This window comes from Aphelocoma coerulescens, chromosome 3 (genome assembly GCF_041296385.1).
Source record: "Aphelocoma coerulescens isolate FSJ_1873_10779 chromosome 3, UR_Acoe_1.0, whole genome shotgun sequence".
Lineage (NCBI taxonomy): Eukaryota > Metazoa > Chordata > Aves > Passeriformes > Corvidae > Aphelocoma > Aphelocoma coerulescens.
In genome coordinates, this window is record NC_091016.1 from 22103640 (window position 1) to 22122632 (window position 18993).

Below are 18993 nucleotides of genomic sequence, written 5' to 3' on the forward strand. Positions count from 1 at the left end.
ATGGTGGTGGTGGTGTTGCTATTGTTGTTGTTGTGGTAGTAATAATAATAACAATAACAATAATAATAAGAAGATTATTTGTAAATTGATCTGAACTTTGTGCTTTTGTTGGAAATCCAGTGCAAGGTGGCAGCTGGTAAGAGAGAGCTCCTCTCACTCTGGACAGTAAGAACCTCATCCCTCACAGACAGCTAATAACTTGTCCAGGATGAGCTGAGGATCCCTGCACATTGTCCAGTGACAGATGAGTCACTGCACAAAATCATCTGTAGCTGGTACAAACACTACAATAATTTGGTCACATTGCAGAAAATGTCACACTAACAGCTTTTATAGTGCTTTTTGTCCTGCCTCTGACCATGTTTAGTACTACATTTCCTGTGCAAGTGCAACCACCCAGGGAATTTGATTCCCACACAGTAGGCTCCTCTGAATTGTGATCCACCTGAATAAGCACCTGTCCTATACAAAGCCATTAGGAGCAAAACCAGAGCAAAACAAAAACACATTTAAGGCACATTTCAAAGATACATGTTGAAAACTGAAATAATATACTGAATTTAAACACCATGGAATGTTCCCCTGTGAAATTCATGGGTACTTAAGGTTTTCATTTTCTCCTAATCCTTACTGGCAGCGTTCCTGTTAAGAGACAAGGCCCAGAAGCTCCCACCTGTCAGCAGCAAGTCAGAGAGAACTACAGAAACATAAGTTGATATTTCCACGAAAGAACAAGCATTTTCTTTCAAATTCCCAACAGCCACTTCTTTTGGGGATGCTGTTCCCTGACAAGCTGGCCTGGTGAAGACACAGGCTCGGGAAGAACTCCTCCCACTAGAGAGTAATTCTACTGCAGGGTGTACCATCCTGTGTGTTCATATGGACAACTCCACCCTATCACGTCCAGTGCTTGTCCCAGTCCAGGGCATCACCAATTCCACATTTGGCAAGAATGTCTGTCATACAAATACTGCATGGAACCCTTGTGACACACATTTAGTCCTTCCTTTGCAACAGCTCTAACTTTACCCAAATACAGCAAGGATATTGCTCCATTTCCACTGCCCATTTGCTTCCTAGCTGGCCAAACTGAATTATAACACTTTAATTGCCCACCAGCAAGGGCACACACATGAAATTCAGGAGCTTTAACTTGTATTTCAAGAGGGAAAGCTTGCCTTAAATGGCTGTAGAGAGTTGTAGAATTGTGTAAATGTGGCACTACTTCATCAATTCCTGCGAAGTACTTCTCCTGCCACATCAGAAAGCCAACAGTTACGTAAGTCCAAACAAATTAAGTGTTGTCAACTGTGTTAGCCTTTTGCCATTGCAGTGCTGTTTCCTGAATGTAGATCAGAACACATAATCCTTGAGGTACCAGTAACTACACTGTATTTTTGGAAATAACTCTCTTTTTATCCTCTGCAATTTCAGTGTCCTTAATCTAACTTGCAGGCAACAAGTAAAAATCAACTGTGCTAGCCAGAATGTAAGCATTTTATATTCCATATGGAAATGGGATGCATTTAAAAAGTGGAAAGTGGGATTATACACATCTGTTACAGACACAACAGTTCACATAAGGATCATTTTCAAGCTACTGCGTGAGCAAGTCTATCTTCTGCAACAGAAAATGTGTTGAACTTGTAAGTGAACCAAAAGAGAGGTACAAGCCATTAAGATTTTTCTTAGAAACTAGATATTGCTCACATTTGGGTTATTCTAAGCACTCTACCATTGCAAGATCATGTGTCTTCAAAACACATTAAACCATAGCTGGCATGGACCACTTATTCTGTATGCAAAGTGTGCTACACAGTTCATTTCTGCCTCCATAAATCTTCATGTAATAAAGGCAGAAACAGGATACAGAGAGGATTTGGGGTAGGAGAAGCAGCTCTGACATGGCAAAGGGGTAAGTCTGGGGAGTAGCCCTGGCCTCTGAGCTGCTGATGACTTTACTGAGGAGGAGTGAAGAGTAGAGACACACACCAATCTAGACATGGAGGATACCTAGAGTAAACTGTGCTCCTGAGGAGCTCGCAGCAATCTTGTGTCATACTCCCCAACACAGCAACACAGAGCCAACTCCTATTCCAGGAAACCATGTGGAATCTTTCGGGCCTTTTTATTTAAAATGGAGTTATGTCTGGAAACAAAGATTTTTAAAGAAACCTACCCAGGGCTGAGGCAATCCTGTGCAGGCAAGTCCCCAGTGTAGCTGCTCCTCAGTTTAGTCACCCAGCACAATGTGTGCAGGTCTGAAGAGTATCACAGGAGAAATAAGCACAGTCTTTAGGCAGACACTGCCTCGTGGCCTCAGCAAGCAGAGCACAACTCATCAGCTAAACAGCAGAAACAGTTTTCTGAAGTTTTTCTCACCCACAAAGTTGGCAGAGCTGAAGAGCATTTAAACTGGGGGGCTGGAGATAGGACAAGAAATGGATGAATGAATGACAGGACAGGGCTACAAAACAGTTCCCTCTGAGAGCCAGCCCACAAATTTCCCATGACAGCATTTGTGATACACCAAGTATAAGACAGGCTATATGTCATCCTACCTTCACAGGAAACATTTTGCTTGCACGGTACATTTAGCTAATACTGAATTATAATTGAGCTCATGTGATACTACCTATTATGCAAATACATTCATTATGATTCATGGTATTACAATAGGTAGTAAATGAATTGATAATTACATGACACTTAAAATAAATAGGATAACGCTTTGTAAAATCACAGCTAAGCGTTACTTTTTACAATGCACTGTGCTCTTATCCTCTCCTTACAAGGGGCTGCAAGAGGCCTGGCACAGGGAGGCAATGTAGTATCTGCATCAAACTGACTTCAGTGTGCTCTCTTTTTATTAGCAAGGAAGTGTCACCATGTGTTTTAGATGCAATAAAGATATTTAATTAGAAAGCTGCCTAGTGTACTTTTGATGTCTTGTCATCCAGCTGTTGACCACAGGGAACCATGTAGGTTACTTAAGTCAACATGAATGAGATGACTTTTTGCCCCTCTGAGATGATAACTACATTCATGCAGAAAGTTCCACATAGCACAGGCCTTGTTAAAGACATTATCAGACAGAAATCAGAATAAAATTAAGCTGTTCCTGGATTTCACAACAGCTACAGAGGTTAATTACTACCCTACCTAAGTGGCACAAATTTGGAGAGTTAAAATGGAATTGGGGTGTGGAAGACTTGCTTTTAATCAAGGAATGACGTACAACTGCATCTACAACTCCACCAAACCACTGACAAAACATAAAATATGGCTTGGGAGAGAAAGATGTGGTTTCTTTTACAAAAATTAGAATCTGGGCCAGTAACAAATTCTTTTTAATTTCTTCAGGGGAACAAAATAAGGAATGCCAAAATAAATGTAGCAAACAAAACCCCAGCTGCAGCAGGAGGGCACAGAGACATTAAAGAAGATTTCAAGAGCACTGAGACATAGAAGCAGCCTCTGGTGCACTGACTGGGCAGATAAATAAAGAACTTCACTTTCTAGCCCACTGAAGCTGCTGGTTTTGCAAGTGGAGCCTATACATTTAGCTTAAGAACACACCACAGCCAGCTCAAGGACCATCATCTCCTCAATGAGTGAATGTGTCTTGTTTCCCACACCTGCTGCAAAGAACTTTGGTACCATTTGAAGAATTTTAAATCATCATGGATCCCACTGTCAGAAAAGTAAAAGTTAAGCAGAAACATCTAATTCCTAATGTAACAGGCAGCATCAGAAATACCAGATCAGATCCTGACTTATCCTGTCACTCAGTGGGAGTAAATTCCAGTAACTTTTTTATAACTGAACTTTCCAAGGCCTTTCTCACTAATTCATCTGTCATTTCACAATAACATGCAGCTGCCCAGAATTTTACATGAAAAGAAAACAAACTGTAGGAAGTTTGTGCCCCTCTCCATTTCTGAGGTTAATTGACATACAGGACCTGCAACAAGTGTGAATATTCTGTCAAGCTTTCAGTTCACTTTGCAGCCCTCAGCAATTTTAAATGAGTAGCGTGCTCTGGCAGTTTCATAAATTTTCTAATTGGGTTCAGATCCCTCCCCTGAAAATAAGTGTAAGTGAAGCACCTCACTTCTGGTACTTTATTAAGGATCATCACTGTTGATTTCCCATATGGCCACCTGAGATAGCTGAAGACAGTCAACTAAACTGGCAATCAGAAAGCAATCAGCAGAGGTTAGTACAACATCTGTCTTCCCATCTTTTCTTAGGCAGGGTGTGGTGTCTAAAGAGACACCACCAAGTGAAAATTAGCCCCAGTTAAACATTTCATGGCAAGGTGAATGAGCAATGTCGGAGCCAATACGAGATGTTCACAATTTTAAGCAATTTCAAGAGAAAGCACATTTTTAACTAAGTAAAAAACTGCCCTGGGTTTGCTACTCCAGCACCTTGCTGCTATGTCAAAAAGTGACACTGAAACTTGCCCAGAACCTGTCTGAAAATGGAAACAAAATGGTCTGGTTGCTTTCATCAGCTACAAGTAGATGGATGTCAAGCACAAGCCATATTACAAGTAGAAAGGGTAAATCATATTTCAAAAATTTCTCCTGTAAGTAATTTAAGGAGATAGAATACAAGACAGGATATTTTAATATAAATTTCAAACCTCACATAAAACTTCAAGATATGTTTCATTACTGAAATCTTCTCACATCTCCCAGGAAGTCTGGCCTTCAGACTAAAGCAAAATTAAGTGTCCAGCTGCACAAGCCAGGGAGAGAGCACCAGTGGAGAGCTCTTGCTCCCTCTGTAGTCACCAACCAAGCAAGACTGATATGCAAAAAAAAAAAAAAAAAATCAACCAAAACAAACAAACAAAAAAAACCAAACACCAGCAAAACTGCAGAAGACCAAAAAACAACTTCATTATCTCTGTATAAGCTTTTTATACAGTCTTCTAATAAACAGAATTTTACAGAAGCATTCAACAAAAATAATTTAGAAATCTCACGAAAGGTCAAGTGTATTTGTTTCTTATACATGCAGATTCAATAACAGCTGGGAAGTTGATATTGCTCATTTCTGAATTCCTATGAACATTGTGGCTTTAAAAGCTTCAGTCAACAGGCTAATACTAATGGCTTTCTACTCTGCCTATGAGATATAGGAGGAAGGAAGCAGCAGGAAAATGGAGACAGGTAAGCCAAATACAGAGTACAATGTGGTCAGGAAGGCAAAGGAGAAAAAAAAGAAAAACCACATAAAAGCAGAACAAAAATGACACAGAGAAGAAAATAATCTAGTTTCAAACAATGATCTGTATAGTATCTGCTGAAGCCAGCTTCACTTATGATCAATATATCTCTGTGTTTAATTCTATATATAATGTACACTTTCCAAATAGAAACCTGTCTGAAAAGTAGAGCTGCATCATCTTTGAAAGGAAAAACACTTAAATTAACATACACTAAGACATTAAAGATTCATGTTGAAAGTCTAAAATGAATGTGAGAGCTTCCCACACCCAGTTGGCTTAGGGGGAGGTGAGAAAAGCACCTTGCAAGCTATGAAAGCACGTTATAATCTTCCTAAGTCCCAGGACTTCTCAGGATCGGGAAAGGTAGGCAAAGAGGTGGAGCTCAGTACAACTGCTTTTAACAGAAACTAGCTTAAGAACTCAAGTAAAAAGTGTTTCTGCTTTGGCTCACTCCCAAAGCAGGCTATGTGGTTTATTTAAAGAGTTGTCTGTGAATAAAAACCTCTGTGGTCTCGACAGTATTCAGGTAATATCCCATATGTTAAGTAGATCAGAGATTTCTGCTCTTCGTGTAATTTGAGAAAACACCAAAGTAATGTAAAATAATACATGCTCTAGTAGAAACTAAGTAGAGAACTTGGAGTAAATATTTGCTGTTCCTTCCAGAAAGCTGTCTAAAATTGAAGCTTTATGAACACAAGGCCATCTTCCCATTCCTGAACATTTTTACAGCAGCAGCAAAGGTTTTGCCCACTGTATTCCCAGACAGGGCAATGAAAATAAAGAGCAGCAATGTTTTGGGACATCCACAGCCTTATGTATGCTGCTTACAGCTTCTATCTGAGATTTATACACCAAGCCAAAGAGGTAATTAAGGAACAATTAAATTAAGCTTTATAGGAGGCAATGAAAATGGCAGTAAAGAAGCAAACTACAGCACTGCAAACAACACAACAGCATTTGGAGCACGCCGCAATGAACCTGCTGCCTTCTCTCATGATGCTGCCACAGAGAGGGAATCAGGAAAGACCTGTGCTGGCAGGCATCTCAGGAAGCCCCACGGCCAGATTTGGCCCCCAGACAAAAGTCTTTGTCACTGTGCTGTTTCAGGAAAGGGAAGCCTAAGCTATTTCCCCAGCTAGGAGCAATTACTAGAACCGATTGCTTGTGAGCAGAAATGCCCCACCAAAGGCAGGGAGGTGGAAAGGCCAGGTAGGCAGTGCTCTTCCTAAGCCAAGATGTGTGAAAAGCCCCAGAGCCAGGTACGACTTGGCCATGCTGCTGGACCAACATTTAAGACAAGAAAAAAACCCAGCTGACACAATGCAAAGGACAACAGAGAGTGTGAAGAACAGAAAGTGCAGGGGGATTTATTTCCATACAAACCACAAATTGGGTTAGGGGAATTTGCAGAAAAAAATTAAATTACCCTCACAAGATGTCTGGATAAGGTAGGAGATCCTCTCCTTTCAGACTGAGGTAATTAATGGAAGATAGAGTCACCCTGGTGCATTTATGAGGCTACTGCAGGAGATGAGCGCAGTGCACAGAGGGTGACAGCTGTATCATGCCATTCCTGTGGTCTTTGTTCACTTTTCTTTAAAGTTTTTATTCATTTACCCAAAATCACCAGATTGCTTTACTGCAATAAACTAATGACAAAGAGGTGAAAGAGTGTGAAATGAATGCATTCTGTAATATTAGTCATTTATCATTTATATGAAGTGTGTAATTGCAGAAAACTGCTAACAGATTACAGGACAGTAGGATCAAAATGTGTGCTTCCCACACCATTGAGGGGAACAGCTCACAGTGTTATCCTTAATATCCTAATTTGAAAACCCAGGTCAAGATGCAGCTGATGATGCAAAGCAGCATCTCCTTAATCTGTTCAGAGGAGAGATGCTTATTTACACCAGTTGCTGCTTCTGGCCCCGTGTTTCACAGAATAAAATGCTCCTAACTGAGATCCTGAGTATTTGTCACTGGAGAGAACATCCCGTGAGCCATTCCTTTCACAACTTTCTCTGCAAATGTTGCAAAGGTATCCAGGCTCTGGTTTAAAGCTCCCAGAACTGCATCATGGACCATAGAGCTGTACAGCATTTTCTTCCCTCTCCTGTCTGCAGGGTATGCATAAACATAAATCTCCTCTGTAAAAATAAACCAAAGAATACATATTATATTAAAAAAAAAAAAAGAAAAAAAAAAAAGAAAAACAGGATGGAAAAAGGATGATCCCTGTCTTCTGTAAATAACTGTTAAGGCTACTTTCACTTTAAAGTGTTCTCAAATATCAATCAAGAAAGTGTACAATTATAGAAATAAATAACCAACAAATTTTATTGGCAATTAGAGAAAAGCTGAAGGAAAAAGGCATATTTTACACACAGTTGTTGGATCTCCTATTAAAGATACAGGCAACACATTAAAGATAACAGCCACTAAGTACTGAAATCAGCTATGCACATTCATGCAGACACAAACCAGAGATGATGTTCTCTGCAGGATGTTCAGATGCCACTGGGTAGAAACAGATTAAGAAAAGGAGTGCAAGCAAGCAACACTGACAGACTGAGGAGAACAATGACACCAGCCTAAAATTCAGAGATGCAATCAATCCTTGCAGATTTTTGTTGGCTTTCTGACACCCTCCTCTGAAAAACTTTATTGTGCAGGCCAACATTTATTTCTTCTACTACATTGTTACTTTTGTTCATCTCAGCAGATATTAATAGTGATACTAACATTACTCCCACAAAAACTACATTTTAAAAGGCAAATATTGCAAGTACCTAAGTAATGTGCTGAACAGGGTTTTTTTAATTAATCCACCGTGGTTTAATCTCTGTGATTAAACTCCCAGACTCCCAAAGCCCCCTTCACAGCAATTATCTGCTCCACATTACCAGCCTTTTACTTTATTTAAAAACTGGGACAAATAAAAAACCCCAAGAATTACACCTGCAATTCACGTTTGGATTAATTCAGAGTGTGAATAACTTCACATGACTGGCAGGACTCAGTCTTTCTACACTCAAAGCAGGCAGCAAAGTAAGAGAGCACCAGAAAGGTCCCAAAATGTTTCTTCAAGATTCTTCCTGCTTCATCACATGAAGCAGGAAGAGGTCCCTTCTCAGAGGAACACCTGGAAACCTTGGGGACCCAGTCTCCAGCCACCTGTGGCTACACTGAATAGCATTCCAACTGCAAGGAGTTGCCACTCCCACACTTTTGTTTCCCGCTCGTCTGATAGTTCGCCCATTGCTATCTCCTTGACCAAAACACCACATCGTGATCTCCCAGGGTCTGTCTTTGTATCAGTCACTCAACAGAGTCTAATGTAGCAGGGCTTTACCCCCAGCACCAGGGATAATAACACTGATCATTTTTCCTAGTGCCTAACTGTGGTGGTAATGGTTGTGTTACAAATATGTAGGCAGAGACAGACAGACTAACCTTTAGTCCTTACAAGGTCTCCACAAACACCTGTAGAACTGGATATGAGGCTCCTGCAGAATATTGATTTCAACAGATGGGAACTGGACCTCTACAAAAATCAATGCATGTTGGATAGACTCGTTGAAGTTTCAGTGTCTTTACTGGTTTATGCTGAGACATCTCACCTTTACAGTGATATTGTTCCATTTACTCCTGAATTTCAATTTTGTCTTATTTAATGACCATCTCAAGCAGTTCCTTTTTGTATTTCTCACCTAATTCGTACTTGACCTTTTCCAGATTTCCTTCCTTACAGCAATAAGCACACTTCAAAAAGTTTAGCAATCAAAGCAAATAAGCTCCCAGGAGCTTTTCTGTGTTCCTAAACTTCATTTCATTTACCCAAACCTACTAAAAGAAGAATCCAATACCCCAGACAGACTTTCCCTTCTTTCCCAATGGCCTCCTCCATCACAAAATTCAGGTCTGTTGGTCAAAACTCAACAAGTTACTACCTGCACCTGGTATGTAGATTTACCCCCACACAGGTCCACAGGTGCCCTCTCTCACTCCCTCCAGTTTCACATCTCTAAGAGGAGAGCCAAAGCACAGTTTAGTATTGACAGGGTGTTTCTGTGCTCTACAGTAAGCCTTCTTTCCCAAATACATTTAATAAGTAAATGTCATGCACATACTGGACAAGTTACGACATTATAATCATTGAAGCAAAGAAAATTCAGACATCATAAAATGGTTTGGGCTGGAAGGGAATTTAAACATCACCTAGTCCCAAGCCAGGGATCATCAAATATAGTCCTTCATTTTACAACATACCTAAGTGTGGGGTACGCCCAGCCACTGCCCTGGAGGGATGTCTGCTGAGATAAGGAGAGTGCTCAATCTCCCAGCAGAACTCCCCTGGAAAGGCAACCACTTTTGCGGTTACAGCGAGAAGAAGACAAACCCAGAATCCTCTGGGAGACCCTGTGCAGATCCTTTGTAGTCCATTGGCCTTTACCCTCTGACACCCACCCCCTGTATCCCTATAAAGCCCCTGCCCCTGTGAGGGCAGAGAGAGAGCTCATCCCTGGCCTCCCCTTTGCCAGACTAATAAAGCTGCTTTGTGTGGAACAGCCACACGAGCCTCTCGTCTCTGTCCCTGGTCTGGCCTGGAGGCTGCCCTGCAGAGCTGAGCTGAAATCAGGAGCTGACAATCACTAAAGAGCTGACAGCTCCTGCACGGGCCCTCCTGCCAGCAGCTGAGGGAAGACACCAGGCCTCGGGAAGACGATCTCTTTTGGGACCATCTCTCCAGACCGGTCACAGCTTCCTCAGTCAGAGCTACTGACCCCTCACCAGTTGTCATACCTAAGTGTTGAGACAACCAAAGTACTAGGATTCAGCAGTGTGGTGTGAAAATGTAGCAAGATCCTACTATTACTTAACTAGAGCATACTTTCTTAGCCAAAATTATCATACCAACGTGACCTACAACATGAAACATACAGCAAGGGGCAGGAATGTACAGTGGCTTCAGAGTAGTATTGACTCATTTGCAGTAAGTCTCTCACTATTATAAAAATGCAAATAGCTACTGAAATAGCAATCAAAATTAAAAGGCATTTTCTTCTCAAAAATCAGGCTCAATGCATTAATTTTACAGTGTCCTTGAAGACAGGTAGTCAAACCTACTGACAGGCTGAACAATAAAAGATCTTTGGCCTAAAAATCGAAGAGCAAGGACTGAAAACTAGAAAAGGAACAAGGTGACTTGAGCATCAGTGAGACAGGCAGGGCTTCTGAAGAGTTAACGAATCTAAAGTAATATAAAAGTAATCAAACTTAGTCCAGATGAGTGCTGCACACCTCAGTGGAGCTCAACAGCTGGTGTTCCTGCCCACAGTCAGGTATTGTATAAAACTGTCCTCACATGAATAAATATGTGCAAAGGCTGTCTCTCACATGGAGAAAACACTGTCTGGGGACTGGGCAATTAACTGTGGTGGGACGCCAAAAAATCTGCAAATACCACACTGAGAAAGCACAAACTCACAGTCTTTGAATACTGAATTCTACTCGCCTTGCTGTTTGTGCACATCTTTGGGGGTTACTGTAATCATCAGCTCATGTATAGCTGTCCCTCTGACTGACACCAGACCCTACATTGCTGCTGTAGGATGATGCCACATTACACTGCAGTCTCAGGAGGGGAAAATGAGTGATCTGGGCTTGGGATCTGGTTCTGGCTGCATGATTTGGCACTCCTGGCCATGGAGTCAATGGTTATCAAATATTTTTGAGCAAGGGTCAGGGATGTGACTGGATAATTCAGTCATGAATTCTTTAAGGAGTTCATAAAGTGTTCCTCCAAATGTACAGGCAGCATGTTAAAGCACAAAAAATCCATCTTCTACAAAAAAGGATTATCAGGGCATGAGCTTCCCTGAACTGGAATCATAACCTAGTACCAAGACACTTACAACATAAATAACTAAGGTAGTTGAAGACTCTCTAATCAAATGCAGGTTCCAGAAACTACAAAGTGTTTCCATTTCTAGACCTTCCCACCCCAACACTTTTCCTGCTGGCTCTACTTTTTGCTTATGGTTGTTGTCATTGTTGCTATTTATAACAAAACACTGTAAACAAAAATCTTTTCACACTTGGACAATTTGCTACAGTATGTTTTGGGATTTGAAGCTGCAGGATTGTCTCTTGATCTTAATTCTTCAGGTTGTAAAGCCACTTCCACCTGTTGCAGTGAACAGGGGCTCCCAGAGGTGTTATAGTAAGTCACCATAAGGGGAGACAGAGAAAAATTTTATTTTTAAAATAAATAATATATATAATAAAATAAATGCTGCTTCATCCAAGAGACAAGACATATGGGTATCAAATGTTCAGAACAGAGGTTACAAAATATGACTGTTCTGTGTTTCTCAACACAGATCATCCAAGACTCTTTACCTTCCACCTTAAATACGTTTGCCTATATTATTAGAGTGAAGTCAGCTTCAAAATTTTAGAAGCCAGCAAAAATAATGTCCCAAGTATACCACATTTCACAATAACACGTCTAAAGCAAGTTACTTGCTTCTAATAGGCTCCTACACATCTCAGCAATCTTGTCCTTTCTCCTCACCCAGTACTGCAGCCAATCAAAAATAAAGATGCAAAAGAAAGAAAACGTCCTGGCATTTCATGTGTGGGTGGTGACAGATAAAGGCATCAAAGCTCTCTAGAGGGGTCCATGGCTCCCACAGCCAAAAGCACATTTAGCAGTATTGCACGAATCTTATGACAAGGAAGGGGGCATCAAAGCAAGCACAGTCTTTCACTCCAAACAAACTCTCTTCCAAAGAAATCCATAAAAGCAGTAAACATTTTCCACACTAATAGTACAATATCAGTATACTGTTACAAACACTAATAGCAACACCTTCATGCTCTGAAGTGCTCGGTTTATCTCAGCTAAACTAGATCCACAACTTTCAGCAACTCCTGTACTTTTGGTGAAAACCTTATCAACTCTGATAGGAGTTTGCAAAAAAACTTCTGAAGCACATGACATGAATTTACCACCTTCACATTGTAATCAGCCTGAATTTATGCTGAGTGTAAGTAACCAGACATTGTGCCAGGAAAACGTTCCTGAAGAACAGCGCTTCAAAAAGCGTAAGGTTTTTGAACTCTCTTTTTAAAGAAAGAAATTACAACATGACCAAGTACAAATGGCCACCAGGAAAAGAGGAACCGTATGAAAGAAGACACCATGGCCTTCTCAGAAACACTTTCTCTAGCTGGAGCACAGTGACATCTGGAATGTTTGTACATGCGAGGAGAGGGCTCTGCCCCACTCACCTCTGCTGCTGCAGGAGGAGCTGTTTGATACCACTTTGGCCTTTGCACAGATCGTCTTAAAAGACACCACAGGGGAAAAAGCACGAGGAGGAAGGAAAAGGGAGAGGAGCTGTTAGGAACTGACTGAAATTCCTTCCCCATCTCTCTGCACAACTCTGAGGCAGGGAGGGTAGAGAGACTGGAAAAGGAGAACTGAAGCTGAGACTAAGAAGAAAGGCAGGTCGGTGGGGGGGGGGGAGAGGGAGGTGTTTCCTCTTTATTTTTTATCATCCTAATCTATTTTTAATTGGCAACAATTAAGTTAATCTTGCCCAAGTCAAGACTTTTCCTGTGGCAGTAATGGGAAAATGATCTCACAGTCCTTAGCTTGACCCACAAGTTTTTGCATCCTATATTCTGTCCCTGTCCCTTTGAGGAGACACAGAGAGAGAGCAGCTGCATGAGTGTCTGGCAGCCAACCAAAGATGACCCACCAAGAAAACAAAAATATTGTCTATTATGCCATTATGCCTCAAAAGCCTTACTAACTTAGAAGCAGATTTTTTCCTAAAATTATCATTTACTTGTGTCTTCCTCCACAGTGTAACTTTTATTACTCTTACACAATTTCATAGGGGAAATAGGGTCACAGCCATGATTCCACATTGTGGACTGGTCCAATCAAAAGCATTAAATATAAGGAGGTTGCAGAGATCATTTTTTCAGGCACTAAATACTTTCTGATCATGACTTCGGCTGTGAGATAGATTTTCAAATGGCTGACTACATTCTTCTCAGGTGAATATAAACCCTCAAAACTGAAGTGCTGGAGTGAAAACTGAACTGCAGCTTTTGCACATTTTATTCATGTCAGTTATGGTAAGTAATTTATTTTGAAAAAGTCATAAAAAAGAAATACTACATAAAGTGAACGCTATAGCTGCAGATATAGACTTGTGTATAAACCCTCTGAACATGCAGTTTCAGATCATATCTAAGGAGTACAAAAATTCAGCAATCCTGGACACAAAGGAGTTGTTTCCCCAAGAGATCTGGAGTATGGCTCACACAGAACCTGACCTTCGGGAGAAAACTCTTCATAGTTTGAAGCATTTCAGAGGCAACAATACAAAGTACTCGGAAACACACTTAATAACAACAGATCCCTACCAGCTCCTTATCAGCTCTTCAAACACACAAAAAATCCACAAAGCTTGTCCTCTCTCAAATTCAGCAACAAAACCCTGAGAAGTGGTGGCTGGGTGACAGACACAAAAAGTGACACCAACAGAACTGCAAAAAACATCCTCCAAAGGGATTACGGGAGCAAACAGTAACTGAAAGCCTTCAGAGAACCAGGTTTCATCCAAATCTAACCAGGAGGCACCAGCCCCAGGGACAGCAGAGCTCTCAATCAAGTATTTATTTTCAAGGAAAGCACAGCATTGGGGGGGGGGGGGGGGGGGGGGGAGGGGGAGAGGGGGGAACCTACAAATGTCAAATGGTCAAATTTCAGACAACAGATGAAATTATGTAAGACTCTGCCAATAATAAACCAAGAAAAGACAATCTCAAGGTATAATATTTTTTTTCCTTCTCAACATGGGGGATCAAGGCAGAATTCCAAGTGCACCTTGCCCAGAGTTACTGCAGATGAGCAGAATTAGCTGCCACTATCATCCTTTCTTGAGTACATATTATGCATATACATGTTCATGTACTTTCCTATTTTACCTATAGAAGATATCTGCCCCTACAAGATGCTTACTATGCTTCTTATTTCCTCTAAAACCTTTCTTTTTTAGAGAAGAGGATGATATATTCATCTAGGAGAAGGAATAACATTTTTATTACATACAGAACTGGTGGCAGATTAGGGCTTCACACATTTACTTACTGAGTAAAGAGCCTTGGAGAACGTTCCTTCATGGGCAGCTAAACAAACAACTCTATGAACTACTGGCCCTGTAAATACAGCCCTGCTGATGGTTGTCAAATGTGTAGTACTGTAGTGAATTCAAGATCATCTCAAGCACTGCTTAAAATGTGGAATTTTAAAAAATATGCCTAGTACAAGAAAATAAGATATTTTCTAAAAAGAAAGCTCCACTTACTTTATATCTACTTTCTCAACATACTGATAGCTGCCATCTCGTTGAATTTCCTGCACAAAATTAATTCCAACTTTGGTGTACTGGACATACCTCAGAGGAAGAAAGAGATGGGAAAAGCTTTCATTTCATAACCAGGCAAATGAGGAAAAGCTACATTAGAAAGATGATTAAAATGATCACAGACACCATGTGAATCTATAATAATATATTTAAAAATCTGTTTTAATTTTCCCTATTAGAATCAAAGCAATTTCTTCCAGTTTAATTCCATTTCAAATTCAAATACATGTGAAAACTTCTTATAGTACCTTTTTAAATGGATCATGTAACCTATATTTTCTTTTCTTCTATATTCATTCACTCCTTTTCACCATTTTGTATTGTCTGATTCTTTAAGTCATTCATAGTAAGTAGACTACTACAGTCTAAATTTTATATTTAATAATTTTAACACGCACTATTTTAATCCTAATAGGACCTTTTCTTTCATTGCCCAGTGCATCCTCCTCTCTAATTCTGCCTTTTATATTTGCTTTTTATTTTCAATACAGCCTCTTAATCCACAGAATCACAGAATATGCTGAGTTGAATGGAACCTACAAGGATCACTAAGTCCAACTCCTGGTCCTGCACAGGACTATCCCCAAGAGTTCTAAAAGACTCCAAATTACCTTCCACTGGACATACACCTTCCTTTGTTGCCTTTATTCCAAGAGAAGGTTCCTGTTCAGCCAAGATGGCCTTTTGCCTCACCTGCCTGACTTTTGACATTTGGGAATTGCTGTTCCTGTGCCCCTAGGAGGTGATGTTTGAAAAGTGACCAGCATTGATGGACCCTAGCACCTGCAAAAACATTTTCACAGAGACCTTACTCACTAATTCCCTGAGCAGCCTGAAGTCTGCTCCCCTCATGCCCAAAGCTGAGTTTTTGCTGGCACTTTTCCTACTGTCAACAGAGATTTTAAACTTGATTACTTCATAGTCACTGTGGCCAAGACAGCCCCAATGTCCACTTGGCTCACAAGATCCACTCTGTTGAGAAGCAGCAGATCAAGGAGGGCATCTTTCTGAGTCAGCTTCCTTAGGACCTGTTCCACAAAATTGTTCTCCAGGTTTTTCAGAAATCTTCTGGTCTGGGTTGTACCAGCTGTGTGATGCTCCCAGTTGATTTCTGGCAAGCTGAAGTCCCCCATAAGGACAAGGGCAGTTGACTTGGAAGTGTCCCTATCTCCTCAGAGACAAACTTCACAGTATCATTGCCCTGGCTGGGAGCTCTGTAGTAGATTCCCACGATGGCATCTACATTATTTGTTTGTCCCTTGATTCTTATCCAGAGGCTCTCAGCTGTGCCCCTGGGAGGCAGCAGACTTCCCCATGAGTTGGGTCCATCCAGTCTGTGTATCAGACCCTCTGTTCCCCTAAGCAGGGAGTCTCCTACGACAACTATCCTTCTTTTCCTGTTAAGGGGAGGTTTCAATGTGGGGTACAGGTGGTGGTGTTGTAGGAGGCCCCACTAGCCCAGAAGGATCTTTGCCCACCTCATCAGTGTGTGGCCTTCTAGGTCCAGAGCCTCACGCCCGCTGTAGAAGGTGCCAGTCCTACTTGTCAAATTCTGAGAAGGAGGAACCACCATCATCCTGGTACACACAGGGACCTGCTTCCAACCTTCATCATTAACAGACCCTTGGCTAACAGCCCTTTGACTGATAACCCTGCAGGGCTCTGAATCCATCTGTTTCTCCTCTGCAACAGAGGTTCCAGACACCCCAGAGTCTTGAGACGGCAGCACCTCTGAAAATAATCATTTTCTCTCTTGCTAATTCACTGGAATACTGCTCATCACACTCCTTGCAGCTGTTTAAACCTCCCATGATTGCTCACAGCACCACCCCCTTCTCATCTGTTTGGCTGCTGAGAGTTTCAGGGTCATGATGGAGCTGTTGGACCAGGTTCCTGAACTCAGGAAGCCCCCTGTACAGCTGGATCTTAGCCCTGGTGTTTCCTTCAGTCAGGGCCACTTGAGCTCCCTACATCCATCAGGATGTATGCACATATCTACTTACAGATATGTCACCCCGCCATGAGGAGACAGGAGCAGGTGACTGAATTGGTTCCTGGTCTTTCAGTCACTTTCCCCACTGCTCATCTTCTCCTTCTTTCTTTCTCCTGTCACGTTCTTTGTAACCTCTGTCCTCTCCAGATTTTTTTTCTTTTCTTTTTCATTTCCTCTCATTCATATTCCCCCCGGGTGAACTGCTCCAACAACCACCATCAGTCTAAACAGACAAGAGGCTCCTCGAGGAGATGGTTGTTAGGGTTGCTTTAGTCTGCACAACTGTTCAGAGCTTGGCACTGGGTTTATAGGGTATGAGACCAGCTGTCTCAACACAGCACAAGGACCAGGGCTACAAGGGACAGCTGTTGCATTATGCAAGAAACTGCTACTTTTTAGGAATATTAATCAAGGTCTAAGTGAGCTCAGAAAAAAGTGGGTGAAATCACTTCAAACCACCCCCCACCACAACTGAATGAGTTCTGTTTTAAGAGAAGCCAAGCACACTCTCAGGTTCACATTCCTAGAGCACAGGGAGTCAAGGACACACATTAACCGCTGAAGGCTGGTGTGGCTCGTTGCAGTCCCCTTTTTCCATGAACTGTGTTCTCCTAAGGTCTCCCTACAAAATAATCAAAGTCAAACAATACTTTGGAAGCAGAGAAAAACAGTATTTTTCATTTCAAACAAACCAGCTGGCTGCCTGAAGGAGAGACAATAAAAACATATGATGTTATGGGGATATGAGAAGAATTTTCTTCTTGAACCTCATATTCTTAAGTAACAATTTTTCTTGGTTTCTGCTTTCCCTAAACTCTTAATCAGAATCAAAACAACTGCACAATTTAAATGGCAATTGCTCTAATAAATTAAAAACCAAAAAAAGCGTAAACAAACAAAAACAAAACAAACAAAAAAACCCTGTGAACAAACCACTACTAATCTCTTTACTTCTCATTTATTATTAAGATAATGCTGAATTTTGTGGAATTGACATACGTGTACACTTGAAATTTTTCCTATAAAAATCCTAGCACATTAGCATCCCAATTGCGGTAGGGTTTTTTTGGCTTTTTTTGAATGTCACTCAGGCTGAAATTAAATGAAGTTTGGGAAAAGTGTTCAAAGCCAGAAGCCTGTGAAATACTTAGAAAAAGGAAATAGTATTTACCTAGCATTCACAAACTTTCCAAGAACTAACAAGCTTTCTACAACTTGACAGAAATAGCGTTGATCATTATTACAGAGCTCTTTTCATAGCAAGGAAAAATATATATGTTAGAGATATGTACATTTGCAGATAATCGATTTCTACCTTAAGAGCCCTGTAGGAAAAAGACTGGTTTCAACAGTTTGTGCTATCACACTGCATTAACATGCACAGGCAATATGATCATAAACCTTGCCAAAGGTTTCCTGCATTCCCACTTGCACTAATTTTTGTGTTCCTTAGACAGCCTTTCTGCTTTGTTTACACGGGATGGAAAAGTGAAAGCAGAGATGAGCAGCGGGCTTGAAACCCAGATGTTCAAGGGATTGCTTCAGTAGATTGTTACACAATGCAAGAAAGTCTTGCTCAGCCTGATGGGCGAGGGACCAGGGAGCTTCAAGAGGAAAAGGAATAAGTAAACACCCAAACAAAGAACACAGGAACTCTGCACTTCTCAAGGCAGTTACCACTGACTGTGACAAAGGACAATGGTCATTAACTCGGGCCACATTCAAATTCCTACTAGCAGGCAACAAGTGGCTGAAAGAGACAATCAATGTGACTGAAATGTGTATTTGTCTCTTACATGTCTATTAACTGTGCACATACTTATATTAAATATTTATCACTTGTTCTCCCACGCTGTTCTCTGACTTCTTTATTCCCTTTCTCCTCTCCTACAAATCATGAATGTACACAGAAACATTGTCAGTACAGAAGTAATGTCAAACCTGGGGTCTAAAATGCACATTGAAGTTCTTCTCTAATACTGCAGCATTTTAGCTGAACATCTGGAAAACTTTTCATTCTTCTTTCAGAGAAATCTTTTAAGTGCCACTGGACTAACCTGGGAATGAAGGCCCAACTCTGTAACAGCCCACTTTTATCACATACTTTATTTAACAGTTCATTGTTCTAAAAGCTTGCAGGTAATTTGCTTGATATATTAGCAATTACCTTCTTGGGTGTAGCTGGGTATTTCTTCCTATGTAATTAAAACTGTTGAGTTGAGAAAACTAATCTAAGCCATTATAAAATAATGTAAGATCAGAACCTCTTCAACTTTGCTTTAACCTGGCTTTGTAGACTCTGA

The 18993-nt window shown here is 41.0% G+C and overlaps 1 long non-coding RNA gene across 1 annotated transcript in view; it reads right to left on the reverse strand.

Annotated features, from left to right (window-relative positions):
• The window catches only part of LOC138107766 (uncharacterized), a 128330-nt gene that overhangs the window by 94249 nt on the left and 15088 nt on the right, over positions 1 to 18993 (reverse strand). The gene's annotated exons all lie outside the window — the stretch shown is intronic.